The 26922-nt window shown below is 41.4% G+C and overlaps 1 long non-coding RNA gene across 2 annotated transcripts in view; it reads left to right on the forward strand.

The window, feature by feature from the left end:
• The first annotated feature begins 409 nt into the window (after positions 1-409).
• Positions 410-26922, forward strand: part of LOC108696198 — a 41416-nt gene continuing 14903 nt past the window's right edge. The window contains exons 1-3 of one of the 2 annotated variants that reach the window (XR_005962428.1): positions 410-711; positions 1781-1982; positions 2186-2321. This is a non-coding gene — a long non-coding RNA (uncharacterized LOC108696198). The remainder of the gene's footprint in view (positions 712-1780; positions 1983-2185; positions 2322-26922) is intronic. The other variant, XR_005962429.1, reaches the window with a different exon arrangement.

Here is a 26922-nt window from a genome sequence, read left to right on the forward strand (position 1 = left end):
CCCTACAGGACTGGACTGCCCCCCCTTCAGGACTGGACTGCCCCCCCAACAGGACTGGACTGCCCCCCCCTACAGGACTGGACTGCCCCCCCCTACAGGACTGGACTGCCCCCCCCTACAGGACTGGACTGCCCCCCCCCTACAGGACTGGACTGCCCCCCCCTACAGGACTGGACTGCCCCCCCCTTCAGGACTGGACTGCCCCCCCCTTCAGGACTGGACTGCCCCCCCTACAGGACCGGCCTGCCACCCCTACAGGACCGGCCTGCCCCCCCTACAGGACCGGCCTGCCCCCCCCTACAGGACCGCCTGCCCTCCCTACAGGACCGGCCTGCCCCCCCCTACAGCACCGGCCTGCCCCCCTTCAGGACTGGACTGCCCCCACCCAAATGCAGGGCCCTTGATCACCTCACTGTGTACAACAGTGTACTCCATGCTGAGCTGGGACATTCACACAGCAGGCAGCAGCAGCTGGAGAGCCGAGGAGAGGAGAGGGAGGGGCAGAGCCAGGATGGGAGATAGGACAGAGGAGCGGTCCTAGAGCCCGTCGGATTTCCTGAAAAAACTTCAGCTCAGCCGTCAGCCGCACACACACTCGGCTCTCCAGTCCCCCTGCAGAGTCTGCGAGCTGACACCGCCCACACATTTCGTCACTACACGCTGAGGAATTGGGAGGAGGGAGCAGCGAAGCAGGCAGCCAGCAGCTGAAAAGTAAGTGGCTTTTCCTCCCTGCCCCCTGCGCTGCAAAAAATTACCGGCAACGGCCTCAATACTTGTTTTACAGGCCGGGTGTCAACACATGCGCCGCACATGCGCAGTAGCAAATTCCACGGACACAGGGACTGGACGCAGAGACACTTCAACTTTATTATATAGGATGGGATAATTTAATCCTATTAGAAATAATGTGATGTTAATTAAGAGTTGCCTTAGAGATCCTGTACCATAAATAAACACAAGGCCGCAGTGCCTTTCTGTATTTCTAAGGGGAATTCTAATAAGCTTTAAATCTTTCAGTAATGAGTGATATAACAGTTAGTTGCTACTTAACCTGCCTATTGCTTTACTGGGCCTTGCTGCACCCAGGCTCCGTGGGAACATCCAGCTGGGTCAGCAACCAGAAGCCAAATAGGTAGATTCACCCTTTTTCTCTCACTGTACCAAAGTGTGACAGGGTGTGGTCACAGCGCCTCCTGGCCAATAACTTGGATATGCAAATTACATCTAGCTACATGGGCATCTGCCCAGCAACTAGGGAGATCAGGAAGTGTAGGGAATTAAAGCCATAGGGGCATATTAACCCTATAGATCCCTACAATGTATGGAGTTTGTATAGTTATCCTCCCACACTGCCAAAACAATTTAAGTGATGCTTGAGGCCCTAGGGTGCATTTATTTGACATATAGGTAAATTGAACTGTAAGCTCTTCTGGGACAGGGAATCATGTTTCAGCCTCAAACCTGTGGCTTTAGAGTAATGGTTAGGCCAGCAAGCCAGTTAAGGGCCACTGCAGCATTGAGTTGACAGGCACCAGAATGGAAACAAGTGTAGGATTATGTTTTGTTTGAAACCTGTGATAAATGCAGGTATGGGACCTGTTATCCAGAATGCTCGGGACCTGTGGTTTTCCCAATAACAGATCTTTCAATAGTTTGGATCTACTAGAAAATCATATAAACATCAAATAAACCCAATAGACTGGTTTTGCTTCCAATAAGGATTAATTATATATTCATTTGTTTTGGATCAAGTACAAGATACTGTTTTCTTATTACATAGAAAAAGGAAACTGTAAGAACACTTACCGAAGGGGTCCCTCGGCGCGGCATCTCCCGGTGGCTCTGACATCAAAGGCGCAGACACGTGCAACAAGGAGCACATTCTGACTGACGCCGGCGCATGTGTTATGGCACTAAACGTTGTGACGCTGGCATTTTTATGCAGTCGTTCTGACGCTGGCGAAGTGGCGCCAAGGCCCAAGGTATTTAAACTTATTTTTATATCTTATCTGTGCCTGGTTATCGCGGTTTATCCTTGAAAGCCTAGCTATACAAACATTCTCTATTGACTCCTGTGTATGACCTTTGCTTGTCCAGACTTCAGCCTGTCTATTGTTCCTGCTGTATTACTCCCTGCCCTTGAACTCGGATCCGGTTTGACTACGCCTCTCTCTCTATTCCCTAGTACCTCAATTCTGTTTAGCCTCACTGGCTTCTCTCCACTCACGGCTCCCCCTGTATCATCCCCAGGTGGGTTCTGTGTTGTGTGAGCCTCTTTGAGGTCCTTGTCATCTAGAAGAGATCCATCGTCTGATTCTCCGGTAAGCCTGACAGAAACCATTTTCAAGAATTCGATTTATTTGGGTAAAATGGAGTCTATGGGAGATGGCCTTTCTGTAATTCAGAGTTTTTTTGGATAATGGGCCTCTGGACAACAGATTCTATACCTGTAGTATTAAAATTTGTACAAAAGTTAATCCAGAATATGGTAAAAAGAGAGAATCCATAATATGATATAAACCTAGAAACCTAATAGTTCTACAACAACCCATCAATACTCCTGTTTTGTTATTTTCCCCTCTGTCTCTTTCCCTTACCCTATATTCATAGGCATTTGTCCTTGTGCTTCCCTATTCTCTGTAGCCATGATCTTCCAGGAAACACCTTACTCTCTCCTTCTCCACCAGTGTACAATAGCAACTGGCACAGAGGGGAAGGAGTGCTCATTTCATACCATGACAATACATCTATATATGTTTGTTTTTTTTGTTATATGCTTCTATCTGAATATCACATCACCTATAACATAATGGTCATAGAATGGAAACATGCAGAATATACAAGAACTTGTGACTTTATTGAGCACAGTTTCCCAGCTTCAAGGTCAGTGAATTAGTAAAACTACAACTATTCCTCTTAGTGGGTACATATGCCTGAAGAAAGACACAGTATGCAAAGATGCTTGTATCCCAGCAGGCAATTAGGAACACAGCAATAAATGAAGTTCTGAAGGGTTTTAGTGTAAAAACATGACAAAATGAAGATATTTTTGCAAGCTGCCGTGTACTTTATATATGTTTATAGCAATTGAGAGTTCTAAGAGCTAAGTAAACTTTGTTCAAATACTGTACTTAAAGAGGAACTGAGGTTACCAAAGGTCTGACTGACGCCATAAGATATACAGCACCAATGTACTAGTTAAAGGTGATATAAACCCAAAAAATAAAAAGTAAACATGTGCAGAGTACTTTTTTCACAAACTAATTATATTATCTTTCTGTCTCAGCTAGATCTCTGGGGCTGTCAGTGGGATGCTGGTAGTTGCAGTTCTGTAACAGCTGTAGGGCCACAGCCTGGACCTTGCTGGTGTATCTGCCAGTTGTTTCTTAAAGTAATATATTCTTTGTACTTTAATCTCTACTTTAGCACCAGCAAGTACATAGTTTAGGTTTCTCCACATGCTGGCCCTACTGGCCTTGAACAAGAAAATAATGTACACAGGGTTCAGTGTATGGACCTGAAGAAATGAGTGAGTGGGGTTCAAGTTCAAAAAATTTTATAGTAGAATTTCCTTTTTTATATGGTACCCATGGTAGTGCCTCCATAACATATGAAACCACATAACATACCTTGCATAAAACACACCCACTGCATCCCCTAGTTGGCTCAGGCCTAATTTGTGATATAGTATTATTAGTGTTAAGCCTGATGATCCTATAGCTGGAACCTAATGTAGGGACATTACTGTGCAATTTTGGTGTGCTGATATTAGACTGTTCTGTTATCATAAGGGTGGTTATATGGGAACATTTACTAATGCAACTGCAATTACAATTGTGTAAAAAGTTACGTGTATTAACACCATTCTTTAAATATACTTGGCCTTGCATGTGTGTGTTCAAGTGTTTGTTTTAAGAAACAAAAACTGTGCTAAATGCCTTTGGCTCTAACTGATTGTTAAAAAACTACGGAGTTAGTCATTAGCATTCATAAGGCCACTGGCCCTTAAGGGTAAGTCCTCACAGGGCGTTTTGGGGAGATTTCCCTGCCTTCCCTGGTTCGTTTTCCAAAGTCGCCCGAATCGCCGAGTGTGATTATTGCCGGCGTTTTTTTTATTTTAGCCAGCGCAGATTCAGGGAAGGCATTTGGGGAGATTGGTCACTGCAAAAACGAGGCGATTAGTCGCCAGGTGACCAAATCTCCCCAAAACACCCTGTGTGGCCTGAGAGCCAGACAACTGCTTTTTATTCAGTATTGCTTTCAGAATCCATTTTGTGAGTTGTTGGACTACAGCTCCTATATTGCTTTAATTGGGTTGTTCATCTTCAACTTAACTTTCAGTATGATGTAGAGAGTGATATTCCGAGACAACTCATTTTTTCATTATTTATTCTTGTATTATTTAACTTTTTTTATTCTGCAGCTCTCCTGTTTGCAATTTTAGCAATCGGGTTTCTAGAGTCCAAATAACCCTAGAAACCATGTATTGATATGAATATGGAATATGATGACTAGGAAAGGCCTGAATAGAAAGATGAGTAATACTAAGTAGCAATAACTATAAATGTGTAGCCTTACAGAGTATTTGTTTTTAGATGGGGTCAATGATCCCCATTTGAAAGCTGGAAACAGTGATAATAAAAAGAAGGCAAATAACGAAAAAATAAAAAAAATTAAGGGCAATTGAAACGTTGCTTAGAATTAGCTATTCTATAACGTAATAAAAGTTAAATCAAAGTTGAAGGTGAAGTGATCCACACAATGTTCCCTCAATGCCATGTGCTTGTGGACATGCACACAAATTTTGAGGCCAATGTACAACAAATTGTGGAACCCACACAAAATGTATTGGTCCAGAAACATTTCGGTAAGACACATATAGACACTATATTTAAATCTGTCACCTTGGGCTTACAGCTCCTTTACATTTAAATGACAGCTAAGAAATCTATAATGCTACACTACTTCATACAAAAATACTCCAGCATGCAAAAAGAAAAATGTATGAAGAAACAGCTTGTATTATTATTGATACTACATGGGGACAGGGAATAGGTATTGATCATTTCTTGTGTGCATGCATATATTATCGTGGGAGCATTAGTGTTGTGCTGCTGGTGTGATTCCGGAGAAAAGAGAAATCAAGCTGAGAGGGTGTATTTTGCACACTTTGATCACAAGGCATCAAAGAGAAGCAGAGAGAGTGGAGAGCAGTGTGTTCTTGCTGGAGACTTTGCTTTGCACTTGATAGATCCAAATGTCGGCGAATCTTATATATGTCGGCATTCAAATGACGTTTTGTAGCACTTTCAAAGGATGCAGAGACTCTCCTTCCAGCCTGCGTTTCTCTTCTCATCTTCTAGGTCACTTGCTATTTTGTAATGTTCTTTCATCACTGGCTTTAAGGATAAATCACTGCTAGATCAACATAAATCATGCTGAACAGCTCTCCCTGAAAAGGCACAATTGTGCTTTTTTCGCCACCTTTCTCTTTTTCTTCCCATTGTAACAGAATTTTTAGGACAATTTCCTTCTTATGGAATGAATTAAATATTTACTGCGTTGTTGTACATGAATAATAAAAGAATTGTGCTCGGTTTACTGGCTACAGAATTTTTCTATGGAAGACTAACTACTAGGAAAGGTGTTAAGTACACATGAGGTTTTTCTTACTAGAAACAAAAGTCTTTTCACAGTTTAAAGGGCAACTTCGCAGGGCTACTGCAAACTTCCCTATGTCCTGCAGGCTTGTGGTAATATGGCTATATCATCCTCCTCACAGGGAAATATTATATATCTTGCACACTTGGGTCCAGTGACCCACACTTTTCCTCAACCCAACCAGAGTTTCTAATGCTAAGGGCAGAGACTCACACTCAGATTCGGGGAGATTAGCCAACCAGCGACAAATCTCCTCTTCTTCGGGGCAACTAATATCCCGAACTTCAGGTGACTTCGGAAAATGAAGCACTCCAAGTTCCATCCCGCCTGCTATTTAGATTCTATCCGGCGGGAGGCAGTTTGGGGAGATTAGCCGCCCAAACGAAGAGGCGATTTATCGCCAGGCGACTAAATCTCCCCGAGTCTGAGTGTGAGTCTATGCCCTATTGGACTGCTGCAAAAATATGGCAGCCCTCATGGGGGAACATGGGGTATCAGGTGGGTAATGTAAAAACATTGGGCAAGTACTTATAATTAGCATGCATAGACAATGTTATGATAGACATTTAAAAAGAAAAGGTTAAATTGCTGGTGCCAGTATCCCTTTAATATTGGTGACAGGGTGATTAACACAATATCAGTATAATAATTATAATAATATAATAATTCTCACTAGAGAATGGAGCTACCTGGATCTGTAGGCTTATAGAAGGGGAGCCTTGACAGGGCTAGGAAGGCACTGTAAGCAGGATAGTTCAGAAAGGGGCCATAGAGAGAAAGGAGGGGAAAGAATACCTGTATGTTGCTAGGAGACCGCTGAGTGAACCAGCTCAGTGAAAATTTGGCAGCGTGGAGAATAGAACCCCACCCTCTATAAAATGGTTTGGCAAGATTAGGGGGAAATGATTGTTGTTTGGGCATTCATGCCCATTTTCTTCCCCACGCCATTGAGTCCTTTGCATGTTCATGCTGTACCCAGAGTACCATGTCAATATTGCAACAAACACAATGTCATCATTGTTGTCCAAATGGCGGCCTTATGTACACATTTTGTACGTTTTAATAGGTATTAATTCTGAGATTAACTGGCCCCTGCATTGTTCAGACCTCAAATTCAGACAGTAAACTCCTGCATTGTTCACACCTGTAACACCTCTATTGTTCACACCCCTAATGCCCTATTCACAACCTCATACAAACTGCAGAAGGAGCACCAGCACTATGTCATTCTATGTAGCACAGTATGAACTGTTCATCTTAGAATGGTCCTGATAGGTTTTCCTATCTTCTGCTGTATTCTGCCTGCCCTATGCCCCCTATGTGTGCCATACTCTGCTTGCCCTATGCTCCCTGTGTGTGCCATAGTCTGCCTCCCCTATGCTCCCTGTTTGTGCCATACTCTGCCTTAGGGTTGCCACCTGTCCAGTTTTGACCCTGACAGCCCGGTATTTTGAAGGGCTGCCTGGGTCAAAACTTCCTGCCCGGTTTTCCAAATAAGGAAAACTGGGCAGGATTCCCTTGATTGATACGTGATCGGCCAATCGCTAATCGCCGCGTCATAGCCCCACCCCCTGACATCACAGACACTCACATCTACGTAACGGCCCCGCCCCCCATACATCACAGCCCAACCCCCCTGCCCGGTCTCCACAATTTCAAAAGGTGGCAACCCTGCTCTGCCTGCCCTATGCTCCCTGTGTGTGCCATACTCTGTCTGCCCTATGCTCTCTGGGTTTACCATACTCTGCTTGCCCTATGCTACCTGTGGGAGGTGAGCCTGGTAGGGTTTGTTCTGTGGCATTGTTAGCACTTGGAAATTGTTGTTAGGGCCCCCTAAGGTCACACAATCATGTGTGGGGAGGTGCTGTGTTATATACAGGGTAGGAGGAGGCATATGGATTTAAGGGTATGTTTTAATATGACTTAAATTTTTCACATGAGTCATGAGTGATATCCCTGCAGTGATCACCAACCATTTGTTTTTTTTGGTCCACCATCAATGTGGACATGGCCATAAAAGTTCTTGTGGTAACACAGGTGTGGTTTAAAGTTGGCGTGGTTTAAAAACAGGGGGTGCTCAACACTGGCTTCCATTATCGTCCCTCCACCACATAGGCTAGAAAAATTCAGTCCCTCTGTACCACAGAAGTTGGACAGCACTGGACTACATGAATCTGTAACAAGACCATAAAGAATGGTTTCACCCAGACTGGCAATTTGTGGAATCTGGAAAATGCCAGTTGGGCTGCTGTAAGATGCCATAGACAGTCACTAATTATTGGGCCTGTGAGGGGCTTTTTGGGCCTCTGTGTACTTGGAATGCCAGGGCCTATTTTGGATCCAAGTCCAGGCCTAGTTTCACCTTTATTTTCAGCTGAATTATTTGCTGGGATTCAGACCAGAGAAACTCAACTTGGTACAAAATGTTTAGCCCAGAAAACATTTTATTTTAAAACAAAAAAGAAGCACCTAAAACACAATGTGCAACTGAAAGGAGTTATTGTTATTCCTTTTTGTCCAGCAAACTGAAGTGCACTATAATGCGTGAGCCTGATTAAATTCTGTATGGATCAATTATTTGGCCTTCTTTGATGTCATGGGTGAATGAGATATAAGCAAAGCAATTTAACGAGTTGTTTGCTCATCTGAATACCGATAACTCGCTGTACACAACTAAGGGCCTCATGTTAGTCTGGAGGAGTAAATCAGGAGTTGTTTGCATTCTGAGAACATAGCTTTGCTCCCCATTAGCAAAAACAAAACATAATCTACACTTGTGGTTTAACCATTTCATTAAATCAAACATGGCCTCTCACAGGTGCTCAGCTTCCCCATTTGATTAGCCTAATTTTCTGTACCAACTGCATGCACCAAGGCATTCTACTCTATTAGGCCCTCATATAACACCAGGGTGTTACATTCCTTCGACATTTAGATAGAGCAACACATTTATAAAGTCTCCCCACAGCACGTACCTTTTCTGCACCGGAGGGGGTATGATGGGGATCCCATCTCAAGTGCAGAGAGAGCAGTTGTGCTATCTTGCACTAGAAAAGCCGAATTTCAAAAGCCGAATTTCCAGCTTAAAAACTGGACTTTTTTTTTCAACTCTTCTAATTGGTGCAGCGCCCCTGATAAAAGGTTTCTCTCCCTTTAAAAGTGATGCAAAGCTTCTTTAGGGGGGGTGGCGTGTGGGAGACAACTGTCTGTAAACTTGCCGTTTGTGTGTTTCTTCAGTTGGGGCTCTAGGCAGAATTTGGTGCTGGGAGTGCTTCAAATTATTTGAGAAGCAGCACAGTAACACCCATTTTAAAGGGCATCTGTCACCCTAAAATAGTTTCCCCACCAGAGGTGCAGGTTTAAAAAATCCAATGTTAGGCTGACATAAGTCACAAGAGTGAGTTGCAGCACTAGCTCATTATGAGCATGCGTGTGTCCCAACATGACTGCCTGCACTGGGAGGTCCTTCCCAGTCCTGGTAGCCTATCATTGGCGGGGGCAATATTTAAAAAAAAAAAAATGATTGTTTCCCTGAACTTTCTATTAGACCGCACCTCTGGTGGGGAAAACTATTTAAGGTGACAGGTGCCCTTTAAGCACAATCCACTCTCCTAAGACTCAGAGGGGGGGTCATGATATATTGCTTACACATATTATACAAATAAAGATAGTGCGGTGTTTATACAAATGGCCTTTAGATGTCACTGTGCTCAAACTTATACTGTGCATACTTCCTGGTAGCTTAAAAGTGGAAGTTACTGTTGTGTAATGCCGCATGAGTCTCTGCTAATAAAGCACTGTTATACTCTACTCATCTTCGGCTACCCAAAACATAACAAATGGCGACAAGGATGGCCCTTCTACCTCTGCAGCAGCCCCCTGCACCTTTTCTTCAAAACCCTGGTGAGCCTTCCATACCTTTTACTGCTTGGATCCGTATGTTTGAAAATTACATCATTGCTGCTGACCAAGGGGAGATTTCTGCTGCTAGAAAGTGTGCTTTACTTATTCACTGCCTGGGAGCAGAGGGACAGCGTATATTCTATACATTACCATTACCTGATGATACTTATGAAACTGCTCTTACTGCTATAAAGAACTAATTTGTGCCAAGAGTAAATGTGGTTGCTGAAAGATATAAATTCCGCCAATTTGGACAACTTAATGGCAAATCCACAGAACAATTTGTAGCAGCTTTGAGAGAGCTGGTTGTTACCTGTGAGTTTGGGAATCTAACAGATGAAATGCTAAGAGACCAAATAGTGGAAAAAACAAACTCATCTCGCATTAGAGAGAGACTGCTCCTAGAGCAGGATTTAACCCTTGCATAGGCTATTACAGTTGCTAGCCAAATTGAAACAGCAGTGGCAGAGGCTAAAACTCTCAGTCAGGGAACTGCTGGGAATGTACAGATTGTGAATTCAGCACTGTGGCCTAATAATGCACAGTCACAGGCAAAATACAGTGCTAAGGAAAGGGATTCACCTACACTGCAAAACAATGCAGCAAATACAAATAGAAAATACTGCTTTCGCTGTGGTTCAACACAACACACTGCAAATCATGTTACATGTCCTGCAAAAGCTAAACTGTGCCGCAAATGCACAAAAGTAGGACATTTTGCTAAGATCTGCCGTAGTTCTGCTAAAGATGTTCATGAATCACTACTACAAATGTCACAAATGTATTAAGTGTGGATAAAGCTAATACATTAATTCCATACAAGTTTATATGAACTGTCAATGTCAGTACTGCTTCTGCTGACAAGGGACACTCCATTAACTTGATGCTTGATACAGGTTCAGCTGTTTCTATACTACCAAAGGATATTTTCATGAAATACATCCCAAAAGATCCGCTTGTTGCACCTGCCCTGAAACTGGTCCGTTACTTAAAGGAACTGATCCCTATGCTTGGTTGCTTGCTAGTGACTGTACAATTTGAATCAAATACTGCAAAATGTGACTTTTTGCATTCTGCTATACTTAGAAGGGATCTCTTTGCTGCATTAAACCTACAATTAGTTGATGGTCTCATTACTACAGCACCAGTGCCTGCCACACAGCCAGTGTCTAAAATTTCACCACGAAGCAACACTTCACTGGGTTGTGCAAAGAACATTGTACATAAAGTTAAGTTGAGACCAGATGTAAAACCAGTATGCCAGAAATTGAGGCGATGGCCCTACTCTATAAGGGAGACTGCCTCACAGGAACTAAAGAAACTGGTAGAGCAAGATGTGATTGAATGGGTTTCACCAATTGTCAGTGGCCAGGGCCCGCACCCCCTCAGGTCCCCCCCCCGGCAGCTCGCGCACCATGAATTCCGGCCGGAATACAGAGGGGGGCCCAGCTGCACGTCCTGCGCCAGGGCCCGCCCCCCTTTAGTTATGTTGCTGCCAATTATTGTAACAATGAAGAAAACTGGATTTGATTGTGTGTTGATCCGTGAACCTAATAAAGCAGTTGTTATGGATAATCATTCCTTGCCACACAGAGAGGAAATATTTTCAGAACTCTGAGGAGCAAAATTCTTTTCTAGTGCTTATCATCAAGTATTACTCCATGAGGAAAGTAGAGACCTCGCTGCATTTATCACCCATGATGGTTTGTTTCGGTTCAAGCATGTACCTTATGGACTGGCTTCAGCACCGAGTTGTTTTCAAAGACTGATGTCTTCTATACTCCATGGCATACCTGGTGTAGAATGCTACTTGGATGATAGTTGTCTACGCTCCAACTATGGATCTTCATGACAAGTACCTAGAAAAGGTTCAGAAATGCATTGATTCTGCAGGACTGAAACTGAACCTTTCCAAATGTCACTTCTGACAAACTGTCATTTCTTGGTCATATAATCTCAAAAAATGGATTACTGCCTGACCCTGACCATGTCAACGCTGTTACACAAGCAGCACCTCCATCTGATTTCCAGACCCTACGAGCTTTCTTAGGTCTTACTTCATGGTATTCTAAGTTTATTCCCAACTATGCTTCAGTTGTGGAGCCACTTAGAGCACTACAATGTGGAACTTTAAGGGGCCGATTCATCAAGCTCGAGTGAAGGATTCGAAGTAAAAAAACTTCGAATTTCGAAGTGTTTTTTGGGCTACTTCGACCATCGAATGGGCTAGTTCGACCTTCGACTACGACTATCGAAGGATTCGAAGTATAAATCGTTCGACTATTCGACCATTCGATAGTTGAAGTACTGTCTCTTTAAAAAAAACTTCGACTCCCTAGTTCGGCAGATAAAAGCTACCGAAGTCAATGTTAGCCTATGGGGAAGGTCCCCATAGGCTTGCCTAAGTTTTTTTAATCGAAGGATATTCCTTCGATCGTTGGATTAAAATCCTTCGATCGTTCGATCGCAGAATTTGCGCTAAATCCTTCGACTTCGATATTCGAAGTCGAAGGATTTCAATTCCTAGTCGAATATCGAGGGTTAATTAACCCTCGATATTCGACCCTTGATGAATCGGCCCCTAAGTCTGGTGTGGTCAGAGTCTGCTAAACATAGCTTTGAAACAGCTAATTGTGAACAGTCCAGCGCTAGCTTTATTTGATCCTGCACTACCCACTATGGTTACTACAGATGCTTCAGTCTATGGCGTTGGTGCAGTTCTCACACAGATCCATGCTGATCATACAGAGATTTGCATCCAGAACACTTACAGAGACAGAGCGTAAGTATTCCACTGTTAAAAAAGAAGCTCTAGCATGTGTTTGGGCAACAGAAAAATGGAGAACCTACCTATGGGGTAGAGAATTTACCTTATGCACTGATCATAGCCCTTTAACTACACTGCTTACAACAAAGGGACTAGGAAGAGCTGGAATATGTATAGCTAGATGGTCAGTAAGGCTACTGAATTTCAACTACAAAATGCAATACAAACCACTTTTGAAAAAAGTTACTGCTGATTGTTTGTCACGTTTAACTTTACCTGCAGCTTCTGATACACAGGATGAGGACATAGAAGTTGAGGCACTGATTTACTATCCTCTACAGTTACAGCTGCTGAGCAAGCTTGTCTCACATGTCCAATTCAAGTAAAACTACGGGACATCTTACAAAGCAAATGGCCAAATGCTGAGAAGAAACTCAGTCCTGATCTTTAACCTTACTACAGGATTAGTAGATGCCTATGTTGTCCGTGCAGCTCATCATTTACTGGTACCAGAGACCTTGCGAGAAAAGCTCATACAACTTGCACATGAGAGTCATCAAGGAATTGTACGTACAAAACAAAGACTACGAGAACTATACTGGTGGCCAGCAATGGATGCTGATGTGGTAACTGCCATTCATTCTGGTGTTACTTGTCAGAAACATGACAAAACAGCTATCACACATACACCACCACTAAAGCCAGTACCATTCCCTGATTCAGCATGGGAAAAGCTTGCTATTGATATTAACAGTCCTTTTACAGATGCTCCTATAGATGGTAGATTTTCTATAACCTTGATAGACTATTACAGTAAATGGCCTGAAATTGCATTCGTTTCTCATATAACATCAGCTACAGTAATAACATTTCTGTCTACAGTCTTCAGCAGAGAAGGTAATCCAAAGGAGTTAATATCAGACACGGACCACAGTTTGTCTCATATGAGTTTGAATCCTTTCTGAGAGAGAGGAATATTGTGCATAGGAAATCTTCAGTGTATTATCCACAAGCAAATGGAGAAATCGAGCGATTCAACAGAAGTCTGAAAGAAGCACTACAGACAGCAAATCTTACTGGGAAAGTATTTACAACAGAGTTCCTACATAACTACAGAGCAATGTGCCATGCAACAACCCAATCATCTCCACAGTTTGTCTCATTTGTGTTTGAGATAGAGGAACATTGTGCATAGGAAATCTTCAGTGTATTACCCACAAGGGTTCTCCGCTGACCCGGCACGGCCCCATAGCAACAGCAACTTTTTATTCACGGGTTCCGCACACACCAAATTTTCTGCAGTGGGGAAAGTGCCCCTTTTTTTATTTACATCTCCACCAATATCAATGTTTCGGGGGGTACAACCTCCCTTCATCAGGATTTAATTCTAAATGTGACAAAACACCTTTATGGGCATAACCCCGCCTTTTCCTTCTTACTCACTTAACCACGTGACCTATATTTCAATTAAACCCTTCTTGATATACATTGTTTTCCATAAAAACTCATATAAATAGTATAAATAGTGTATAAATAGTGAATAAATAGTGAATAAAAAGTCAATTTTTCAAATTCCCAATATGTGCCAAGAAGTCCAAAGTCCATATCCAAAAAAGCTATATCAAATACATTTCAGACAATTATATGAGACATTGTTATTCACTAAGTTTGATGTTATTATCTATCCCTTCACATTTCTTATCTGTAGCAAAAAGACACAAAAAGAATTTGGGAATTTGAAAAATTGACTTTTTATTCACTATTTATTCAAAGCTCCCATATGCTGCAATGTCAGGGCAGGCTACACAGTTCTTTGATCTATGAAAGCACTTTTAGTATATATATATATAGATATATATATATATATAAAAGATTTGCAAATGCACTCACAACATTCAAAAATATATACATTATCTAATATTTTATACATATATATATATTTTTGTTTTCATATTTTCATATCTGATTTTTATTCTTGCCTGTCACTATAAATCACAGACTACTATTGTGCTTTAGTAACTTTTTTTTCCATAACTGCTAATTCTTGTCAAAAACATATTTCAGAAAATGCAGTCGCAAGATAAAAATGAAATAATACACGCTGTCATTCTAAGCAGTTTCTTGCCCCCCCTTTTTTTCTTTTCAAAAGCTGTGATAACATTGAGGAAGACATATAATTTATAGGCATAATGATTTACGTTGTATGAATAAGATAGCTAAATTGGTTGCCTTTTCCCTGTTTGGTAAACACTATTAATTATAAAATATACCACTGCCACCTTCTGGGCATTTTATGTAGTGCAGTTAGGTAATGCTATAGTTGTCTGAGATTTATATCCTCTTGGATCAAGTCAAGGATTTGACAGATGGGTATGTTTTAAGCAAGGGGGTGTGGGAATAGGGGATTGCATGTACCAGGTGGGGGAGTGGGTTACACACATGTCCACTGACCCCCTCTCTCTGTGGGCCCTATGACTGCTATCTCTGTAGTTCTGCCTCTAGTTTGAGGTGGCAGGTAGGCATTGCTGTGTTCCGGCCCCCCACGGAGATTTGTTTGCTGGGGAGGACAGGCAAGTTACACCACTGATCATTTTTATGTAGGGCAGAACATGAAGAAAGTGATTCACCACCCATTTAAATTTCCATATATTTCATGCAACTGTTTTTTTCTTGTAATGTTAACATAAATGGCAGTATATTCCCCCTCCTGTTGTTTGCATTAACTACAATTACAACAAGCCAAAATGACATGGCATTCTCCATATGTTAGATCAGTGATCCCCAACCAGTAGCTCGTGAGCAACATGTTGCTCTCCAACCCCATGGATGTTGCTCCCAGTGGCCTCAAAGCAGGTGCTTATTTTTGAATTCCAGGCTTGGAGGCAAGTTTTGGTTGTCTAAAAACCAGGTGTACCGCCAAACAGAGCCACAATGTAGGTTGACAATCCACATAGGGGCTACCAAATGACCAATCACAGCACTTATTTGGCACCCCAAGAAAATTTGTCATGCTTATGTTGCTCCCCAACTCCTTTTTCTGCTGAATGTTGCTCACGGGTTCAAAAGGTTGGGGATCCCTGTGTTAGATAATAGCAAATGGCTGATGTAGTGCCTGTAGACGTGTGACAAATGCCGAGATAGAAAAGGACATGTGGTTTGGCTATTAGAATGTGCTTGCACCTTTTTCCAATAATTCCCCCATTTTCAGTATAGAAAAAGGCAGAGAAGGTTGATCTCCCTACGTCCTGGAGGGCTGTTTATCCCTGGATCCTTCATACTTGAGGTCTTGTTATTCTGTGGATTTACTAGGGATGCACCGAATCCACTATTTTGGATTCCGCCAACCCCCGAATCCTTCGTGAAAGATTTGGCTGAATACCGAACCGAATCCGAATCCTAATTTGCATTTGCAAATTAGGGGTGGGAAGGGGAAAACATTTTACATCTTTGTTTTGTGACAAAAAGTCACATGATTTCCCTCCCTGCCCCCAATTTGCATATGCAAATGCGGATTCGGATTCGGTTAGCCAGGCAGATGGATTCGGCCGAATCCTGCTGAAAAAGGCCTAATACCGAACCGAATCCTGCATTCGGTGCATCCCTAGGATTTACCCAAAGGAACTTTGCCCCCTACCCTTGGACTTGCCTGAAGGAACTCCCTGCCTTTGTGTTTCTTGTGGTCTGTATATTGGATACTTTGTAAGGAGGACTTTGGGGTTGGAAACCGGTGGACTGACATGAGGGGAAGCTCTGTATGTCTGGCTGGGGAGTGTGGGAATCTCACATGCTACTCCCTGTTTCCGTTTTTTAGAATCTGTAATAAAGCCCCTGTGTTAAACCTGTTCACAGAGTGTGGTGTGTCCCTGTTTTGTGCCAGTCTCCAATATGTCACATGTTTTGTGACAGACAGTATTATCCTTGGTGGACACTGATATGTGTAATTTTGTTTAGCAGCTTAGTTTGGGCATCTAGGGGGAGCATGAGGGAAATGCATTAAACTCCATATGTTTTACAAGCTATCTCCCAGCTCGTTCAAGAACCTACTAGGAATAACTCACTTTTGGACCTTGTAATAACTAATAATACTGAACTCATTTGTGTGGGTGAGCATTTAGGGAATAGTGATCATAACATGGTCTCCTTTGAGATTCTGTTGCAGAAGCAATTCTATAAGGGAGTAACTAAAACACTAAATTTCAGATGTGCAAACTTTGACAGCTTTGACGTCAGTGGTAGGAAAGCTTTTCGAAGGGTTAATAAAGGATAAGATACTGGACTTTTTAGCTAATCATAATACTATCAGCGTGTGTGAGCATGGTTTTTTGCGAAATAGATCTTGCTAGACTAACTTAATTTCTTTTTATGAGAAGGTAAGTAGAGACCTCGATTCTGGGATGGCAGTGGATGTGATTTACTTAGACTTTGCCAAAGCATTTGATACAGTGCCACACAGAATGTTACTGGTTAAATTAAGGAATGTTGGCCTGGAACATATTATTTGTACCTGGATAGAGAACTGGCTAAAAGATAGACTACAAAGAGTGGTGGTAAATGGAACATTTTCTAATTGGACCAGTGTTGTTAGTGGAGTACCGCAGGGCTCTGTACTAGGTCCCTTGCTTTTCAACTTGTTTATTAATGACCTGGAGGTGGGCATTGAAAGTACTGTTTCTATTTTTGCAGATGATACTAAATTGTGCAGAACTATAGGTTCCATGCAGGATTCTGCCACTTTGCAGAGTGATTTGTCTAAGTTGGAAAACTGGGCAGCAAACTGGAAAATGAGGTTCAATGTTGATAAATGCAAGGTTATGCACTTTGGCAAAAATAATATAAATGCAAGTTATACACTAAATGGCAGTGTGTTGGGAGTTTCCTTAAATGAGAAGGATCTAGGGGTTTTTGTAGATAACAAGTTGTCTAATTCGGGGCAGTGTCATTCTGTGGCTACTAAAGCAAATAAAGTTCTGTCTTGCATAAAAAAAGGGCATTAACTCAAGGGATGAAAACATAATTATGCCTCTATATAGGTCCCTGGTAAGGCCTCATCTGGAGTATGCAGTTCAGTTTTGGACTCCAGTCCTTAAGAGGGATATAAATGAGCTGGAGAGAGTGCAGAGACTAAGTGCAACTAAATTGGTTAGAGGGACGGAAGACTTAAATTATGAGGGGAAACTGTCAAGGTTGGGGTTGGTTTCTCTGGAAAAAAGGAGCTCGAGAGGGGACATGATTACACTTTACAAGTACATTAGAGGACATTATAGACAAATAGCAGGGGACCTTTTTACCCATAAAGAGGATCACCGTACCAGAGGCCACCCCTTTAGACTAGAAGAAAATAACTTTCATTTGAAGCAATGTAGGGGGTTCTTCACAGTCAGGACAGTGAGGTTGTGGAATGCACTGCCGGGTGATGTTGTGATGGCTGATTCAGTTAATGCCTTTAAGAGTGGCTTGGATGATTTTTTGGACAGACATAATATCAAAGGCTATTGTGATACTAAGCTCTATAGTTAGTATAGGTATGGGTATATAGAATTTATGTGAAAATAGGGAGGGGTGTTTGTATGGATGCTGGGTTTTCATTTGGAGGGGTTGAACTTGATGGACTTTGTCTTTTTTCAACCCAATTTAACTATGTAACAAATGTATTGCTGTTGCTAGTTTTTATCACTCATCTTTCTATTAAGGCCTCTCCTATTCATATTCCAGTGTCTTATTAAAATCAGTGCATGGTTGCTAGGGTAATTTGGACCTTGGTAACCATATTGCTGAAACCGCAAACTGGAGAGCTGCTGAATATAAAGCTAAATAATTGAAAAATTTACAAATTGACATAATTTACATCATACTAAAAGTTAATTTAAAGGCAAACAGCCCCTTTAAAATGAAAGCTTTGTTCCTCAGGTCTGTAGGGACAGCCTCTGTTTTTTTGTTCTTTTTTTTTTTGTTCTTTTCTATGGGAAAAAACTCTCATGTTGTCTGTCAATAATTTCCTCTAATGTACTTGTAAAGAGTAATCATGTTCCCTTGAAGGCACCTCTTCTTCCATCCCTTTACCAGTTGACTTTCATGTCTCCACACTCTCATTTATATCCTTATTTAAGGAGACATATTATGTCTCCTGTAATGAAAACCAATAAACTGCCAGTGTATTATACTGCTTCCTCCTTTCCCAAGCTGTGCAGAGGTGCCAGTGGCACTGCACTGTACTGCAGAATAGTAACCAATCAGCAGCTAGACCGACCTGATAGGGAACTGACACCTATCTTTGCTTGTGTGACTGCAGTGCTGTGATTCAATATTCCTCTCCTGTGCTTCTGGCACAGACCATTAGGACATGCCCACCCCTAATTTGAAACAAGAACAGGGGCCATAACAGATCTATATGGAGCTCCAATAAAGGGGCCATTTTAAAAGATACAAGTTTTTTCAGCCCAAAATAAAACAAGCACTATATATTATTCATTATTGCCTACAAGATTGGAGGACTTTTTTGTTATGCTCCATTAAGGACTGGGGCCTGAAAACTGCACTGCATACTCAAGGTAAGGCCTTACTAGGGACCTATAAAGAGGAAAAATTATGTTTCCTGAGTCATACCTCCCAACCAGTTTTCGAGGGACAGTCCTGATTTTGATAGGTCAGCCCGCAGTCCTGATTTCTTACTGAAATGTCCTGCATTTCTCTTTGATACCCTGCACTGAACGCCAGAATAAGATACAAAGTTTCTACAAATTAATTAGATAAGCAGCTTTTGCCAGAGAGCCCTGAATACAAAGCACCTGATTTAGATACAATTGTAACTAATAAGAGATGCAGCTTAAAGGGCAATTCACCTTTATTAGCAAAACTGTTATAACACATAAAACATGTACCTAAAACATTCAGAAACGTGTTTAGACTTTCCATAATCTTGCAAATTCCGTAAAAAAGGGTGTGGTGTTTAGGGGTCATGTCCACAAAATGGGCATGGTCAAAATAACTATTAATAAATAATATTTACATCTAGTCAAACAACAAGAGTAAAGGAAACCAGTAACTGCATGAGGTGGTTCCTTAACATACTGTACAATGCGGCTTGGCAAATTGCCCAGTGTTACTAATGAATCCTGAAAACGCAATATATAGCATTTTGGCAATTTCATCCTGCTCACCATATTTTGATTACATGTATTTGAGAAGAGATTTAAGGTTTGCGCTAGTTCAGTAACCAACAGCAACTGATCAGCAAATAGTGTTGACTTGTGTGATTTAAATAAAACATATTCCTGACTGTTTGCTAGCAGTGAAGACTTAGAAGTCACAGTTGGCTAAATAAAAGAAGGCCAAAGCAGTTGGCCACCTGGCAGTTGCCCTTAAATTTGCAACTACAAGTGCTACCAAGTTACTTTGGATTCAAATATAGTACATATGGTCTTTTCATTAAAGGTACATGCATCCAAACACACTACTTGCACTTAAAGTGCCATTGCATCCAGGGTTGGACTGGGGTGCCATCGGGGCTGCTTCCTCAGGGCCCCCCTCCAACACCCGCCCCTACTACAAAGCCCATTCTGGGATACCTCCCGCATGCACACACGCCCCTCGCACGGGCACTCGCTTGTACCTTTTCATGACTAGGACCAGGAGGAGTAGGCTCAGGGCAGCCATGACAGGGAGCGCACATGGGCATTAGCAAGTGTGCATGCCCCCACCCATACCCCCCGCACGTGCGCATGTGTTTGCTCGGAGTAGTGGGCTCAGGACAGCGGTGACAGGGAACGGGTCTGGGCCGGCGGGGCCCACAAGTGCCAGGGACCACTGGGTTTTTTCCCGTGTCTGACCCTGATTGCATTCATCCAATCTGATCGAATGAATTGTGCACCTATTGACATTGGGGGACACTTATTTAGAGAATCCTACCCTCATTCTGCTTAGCTACTATATGCAAAACCATATGCTACATCTCTCACTGTGAGTATTTCTGATCTTGCCCATTCCCACACCTTGTGTCTCAATCCCCTCCCCTTTTAGATCGTAAGCTCTTTTGCACAGGGACTGCCTCACCATTGTATCGGTTACTGTCGCTATGCATGTAATTCTGTGTATGTAATTCTTTATGTTCTTTGTATAAATAAATGTATTTTACAGCGCTGCTAAATATGCTGACATTCTAAAATATGTTATTAATATTAATAATATTAATAATGTTATGTGCAGAGTGTAACCAGACCCCATGTCAAAGTGCTTTTTGAATAATCATTAAGGGTTGCACTTTTGCTCTAGCATTTGTATCTGGCAGTGATATAACTAGAGTTTAATGCCCTCCTGCAGACAAACACGGGGGTCCTCCTGAGAGGACTAATGAAGAAAACTCTGGCTGATGCCTACCCCCTAACAAATGGAAAAGAATCTGCCATGCATAACAAGGTAACAACCCCAAATAACCCCCAAAAACATTGCAGGATTGGCCAACAAGCACTACATTAACCCCAGATATGCCAGCAAGATCAGCCAGAAATGATCTTGACTGATGCAGAAATGAGACAGTAAAAGTGCCTTTCCACCCAAATGTTGCTGGATTAAAACTTCCAGTATTTACAAGCATATTATCATAGAGTAACACATGATGGGACCTGTTGCCCAACATCAAGAGAGGCGATTTAGTTAAAGAAACACTGCACAGCAAAATATTTTTCTAAAGCTCTCCAGTGCAAGTAGCCCAGTTATATGCATGGGCAACATTATCCAAACGCTTGTTCCCAAAAAAACTTCCAAAATACATACCTCCTGATGACTGGTCTTAGTATATTATAGAAATAAGCTTTTATACTCGAGTATAAGCCGACCTGAGTATAAGCCGAGGTACCTAATTTTACCTACGAAAACTGGGAAAACTTATTGACTCGAGTATAAGCCTTGACACAACTACAGCCCTGTCTCCCAGCAGCGCACATTCCGCAAAAGCAACCCCCCCAGCGATCAACTGGACTTCTTTTCAAAGTTGATGGTGACAGAGAATTGCCAAACAGATTACTGTGTGCATTGTCTCACTGTCCCACTACCATGCGCAGAGGGTGCTGTGTGATATTGCCATCACTGTTAATCCTTCATATAACCAACAGAGGGCGCTGTGTGATATTGCAGTCACTGTTATTCTTTCATATAACCAACAGAGGGCGCACTGTTATTCTTTCATATAACCAACAGAGGGTGCTGTGTGATATTGCCATCACTGCTAATCCTTCATATAACCAACAGAGGACGCTATGTGATATTGCAGTCACTGTTAATCTTTCATATAACCAACAGAGGGCGCTGTGTGATATTGCAATCACTGTTATTCTTTCATATAACCAACAGAGGGCGCACTGTTATTCTTTCATATAACCAACAGAGGGCGCTGTGTGATATTGCAGTCTCTCCCCAAGTGAACTGTTGGTATAGGAATGATTAAAAGTGACTGCAATCTCAGCTACTGCCCACTGACTCGAGTATAGCCGAGGTAGACTTTTTCAGCACATTTTGGATGCTGAAAAACTCGGCTTATACTCAAGTATATACGGTACTGTACAGATAGCGTAGATATATCAAAGTGTGAAATTAGAGTGCACCTCAGTGGAATTCCTACACTCTCTATTCATTCGAATATTTATCGAACAGTAAACTCTAACTCTAAATTTTACTATGTTAATGAACAGTTAAGGCTTGTAGCAAAATGAAACACGATAAACACCTATGGGATCCTGGTTATTAAGCAAATATCAAATGTGTCCGGAATACCAGTTTCACTTAAATGCTCAAAATAGTTTTGAGCGATTGCTGGAAAAAAACAGTAATTTTGTAAATAAGTGGATAATGTACCCCCTACTGTAATTTATAAAGATATTATAAGTCACCGAGAAGTTATGTGACCATATAAAAGCACAAGGCCGCCGGCATCCGTTTTGGGCGCGTTGGCGTCTGTTTTGGACACGCGGCGCCAAATTCCGACGCGATGCGTCAAAATCCTACGGCCTGGGGGCTCCTGTTATAAACGGTGCGTTCGGACGTCAGAACGCGCCGTTTATAAGGATATAATTTACAGTCTGGTGCCATAGGGAAATGACCAGACTGTATATATATATATATAAATTCGCCCATCATTAAGTTAAACTAAGACCTTCAAATATTTTTCCTTGAAACGTGTGCTATTGGCCTAACCTTCATTTCACACTAGCTAGGTAGGAGTCAGTGCAGATGACAAGTAGACCAAGAAATATTCCATTATAAGTTTTTTAGCTCCCAACTCTAAGCACTGCAATAGACATGTACTTAGTTATAAAGACAATAATATACAGTATAGGTAAAAATATCTTCTCTTAAACCCAGTGGAGCTCAGTGGCAGACAGTTTGTGTTACTACTAAACTGATATTTTCTCCTCTGTGTAAACGTTCTGCTTTCAAGATTATAACAGAGAAATCAACCCAACTTTATTATACAGGACCTGTTATTCAGAATGCTGGGGGTCTGGGGTTTTCCAGATAAAGTATCTTTTCATAATTTGGTTCTTCATACTAAAAATCTTTGACTATTCGACCATTTGATAGTTGAAGTACTGTCTCTTTTAAAAAAAACTTTGACCACCTACTTCCCCACCTAAAACCTACCGAGCACCAATGTTAGCCTATGGGGAAGGTCCCCATAGGCTTTCTAGGCAATTTCTGATAAAAGGAAAATCGTTCGATCGATGGATTAAAATCCTTCAAATCGTTCGAACGATTTTTCCTTCGAACGAATTGCGGTAAATCCTTCGACTTCAATATTCAAAGTCGAAGGATTTTACTTCGACGGTCGAATATCGAGGGTTAATTAACCCTCGATATTCGACCAATAGTAAATGTGCCCCTAAGTCTACTAGAAAATCATGTAAACATATAATAAACCCAATAGGCTGGTTTTGCTTCCAAAAAGGATTCATTATATCTTAGTTGGGATCAAGTACAGATATGGGATCTATCTGAAAACCCATTATCCAGAAAGTTCTGAATTATGGAAAGGCCATCTCCCATAGACTCCATTTTATCCAACTACTCCAAAAATGTTCTCCGATTTCTTTTGAATAATAAAACAGTAGCTTGTACTTGATCCAAACTAAAATATAATGAATCCTTATTGGAAGCAAAACCAGCCTATTGGGTTTATTTAATGTTTACATGATTTTCTAGGAGACTTAAGGCATAAAGATCCAAATAACAGAAAGATCCATTATCAGGGAAAACCTCAGGTCCCAAGCATTCTAGATAACAAGTTCCATACCTGTACAATGTACCTTTTTTTATATTTGCACAAAAAAAGAAATAATTTTTTAGAATTTGGATTATTTGGATAAAATGGAGTCTATGGAAGATGGCAATTGCATAATTCAGAGCTTTCTGGGTTTCGGGTTTTCTAATCCCATACCTGCAATCCAAGTGTGTCATAGCCACATTCGCCAAGCTTTCATTGACAGACACACCTAATCCCACACTCCGAACTATTCTCCAAGCTCTGCCTATATTGGGGGATTTTGGATGCGTTTTAATGCTTTTCAGCAGTGGTGGGTAAGTAAAATTAGGGTGGGCAATTGGTCTGTTAGTGCAGGTGACAGGGTGAGAGGAGGTGAATCAGAGTGAGCGACTTCCTAAAAACTGTTGAAATGTCTGTGATGATGACAATACTGAATAAAGGAACATTACTGTGTATTTAAAATTCTACCAAGTTGTTTTATATGTGACAAAACAACAGCTACAAATCACCATGTTTTTTTTTTATTATCCCGAATTCACCTTGTCACCTCTGAGCTTCCACACTTGGAATGGAGCCAAAAGAGTTGCACTGGTCTGTATATAGCAGGGATCCCCAACCTTTTTCACCCGTGAGCAACATTCAGAAGAAAAAGGAGTTAGGGAGCAACACTAGCAAGAAAAATGTTCTTGGGGTGCCAAATAAGTGCTGTGATTGGCCATTTGGTAGCCCCTATGTGGATTGTAAACCTACATTGGGACTCTGTTTGGCAGTAAACCTGGTTTTTATGCAACCAAAACTTGCCTCCAAGCCTGGAATTCAAAAATAAGCAGCTGCTTTGAGGCCACTGAGAGCAACATCCAAGGGGTTGGAGAGCAACATGTTGCTCACGAGCTACTGGTTGGGGATCACTGGTATATAGGGATGGGGCATCCCACTGAATGACAAACAAGGAAGAAGCATGATGGGGTGCAATGTATACCATTGCATTGTACAGGCCTTCCTTGTGCCTGTGAGAGCTAAACTCTGTGCAACTGCTTCGTGTATGCCTCTGTGGGGAACAATTTGCACCCCTTGCATTTCAGTTCTTGTCCACGGTAGATAAGCCCTCCAGCATTAATCCCTCCCAACCTAATTATTTTTGAAGATAAAGTTGAATTACTGTGAGTGAATATTTGTAGTGCAACTGGTCTAGCATTCACAGATTCATATTGTCTGCTGTATTTTTCAGCTTCTTCCAAATGGCTTATTTTTATTTTGTGTTTTTGGAATAGATCTTTTGGACAGGATCCATTTAAATTCACATTTTCAGCACCTGATGTATGCTGTGAATTTCTATGTACCAATTTAGTAGATTTGTCCCAGTGAGGAATTGGCGTTAGTCATAATAATATCTCGAAATGAATGAGGCGTATTGGCATCAGGAACTGCAAATTTGCCTGTACAGATGTAACACGGTTTCCATGCTGTTTACACGATTTTCCAGAAATTGTAACTATAGAGGATTATAAATAGTTTCAACTTGTTTTTTACTGTGCATTTCATGAACATCTTGTACTTCCAATTGAGCATTCTGCTTTTCAATTTATTTGCTTTTACATTGTCCATCTCCCCAAAATTTTTCGGAACAGTAGAACTAGATGACATTTTCTGTAACTGCCATTGTAAAATATTTTCCCTTTGTCTTTATATACCGTATATATATATCATTTTCAACTTTACAACATCCTATTTTCCTAATAATATACATGTACTGGGTAGATTTACTAACACGACAGAAAATGAAATGGCATATTTTTTTTATGTAAAGGCTATAGAAAATGACAAATCAGATATAACCTGCAGCCTAGTAACACAATTATCAGAATCTATAAAATGACAAGAGAAATAACAATACTTTTTATGTAGCATCAGCGCAGTTGCATAATTATGTTCCATCTATAGTCAGGCTGGCCTGCCAGGGTACCTTTTGCTCAACCAAACATTTGGCTTTTTATGACCTTTTATACCAATGGAATCCCCTTTTATATATAAGAAGAAATCGAGAGAAGAATTGTTAAAATAATGCAATAGCAATAAAATAATTAAAAAGATGAGTAAAGTCCGACACTGGATGTATCTGACCAAAGCTGCAACAGTTTATAAAGAAATACAAACCAGCCCAATATATATATTGAATATGAATACGAATATAGATTGAATATGAAATGGTCTATGGCTGATTCATAGTTGATGCTGTGCCTTTTTAGAAACCAAGTATATTACTTAATTATGCACTTTAAGGAAAAAAGTCCCAATGTAAAAACCTAAGAAGGTTATTGTCTCACCAGTAATACGTGGGGTCTGCTCATGCCCCAGACCTACAGCTCAAGGTGGAGGTATTCAACCAAAAGAGAAAACGGCAGGCACTCACAGATCCCATAAATAACCCAAGAAGATTTCAGCACCATTTTGGTGTTTATCCCTATAGTATTGACTTTTGTCTGATGGTTTATTTTTGTCTGCTTTTTTTTGTGTACTCAACTTAAAAATGGAAGGCACTATAACTAACTTGTAACTATCCTGATTATTAGAATGGTCACTGCAAAGTTGAATAAAACCAGGTACAGTATATTAGACCCATGGAGGCAAATTTACTTACCTTTGAAGTTGCGCCAGCTTTGACTTTACCGCACTTCGCCAGGGCGCCGTTAATTCACTAAAATCCGAAGTTGAGCTCAAGGGAGGCGAAAGGTAGCGAAATTGCGCTATCGTTACTTCGTCAAGCAAAGCGTAGTTATGCTAGCGATGCCTAATTTGCATATGGCGCCAAGTTAAAGTTAAAGTGCAATGGACGTATATGTAGCAGCAAATACATTACACTACACAAGCCTGGGAAAGCTTCATTAAATAAAATAGAGTTGTTATATTGCCCTATATATGTGCCCACTGTATAGTTTAGGTGCCATATGTTAGGGAATGTAGGGGGGAAGAAGGGGGGAAGGTACCCCCAAAAAAATTTACGATCTTTTTCAGCCTATCACCCTAAAAAAAGGAAAAGACGCCAGTGTTTTTTTGAAGCAAGCCCTATCTACTCTATTGCACTTTGCCTGGTCTGAGGTGGCGAAGGCAAGTCTGACGCATGAGGTAACGTTCAGTAAAATGCGAAAGTTGGTGAATTAGCGTAGTTACGTCCCTTCGCCATAGCGCAACTTAGTCTGGCATAGGGGTGCGAAGTAGCGCTAGAGTAGGTCCACTTCGCTAGCGAATTTACGCCACCACCTGTTAGTGTATCTGCGAAGTAACGAAATGACGTCACCCTGGCGAATTTGCGCTAGCTTTAGCCGCTTCGCACTTTAGTGAA

Source organism: Xenopus laevis, chromosome 7L (assembly GCF_017654675.1).
Source record: "Xenopus laevis strain J_2021 chromosome 7L, Xenopus_laevis_v10.1, whole genome shotgun sequence".
NCBI classification, from domain to species: domain Eukaryota; kingdom Metazoa; phylum Chordata; class Amphibia; order Anura; family Pipidae; genus Xenopus; species Xenopus laevis.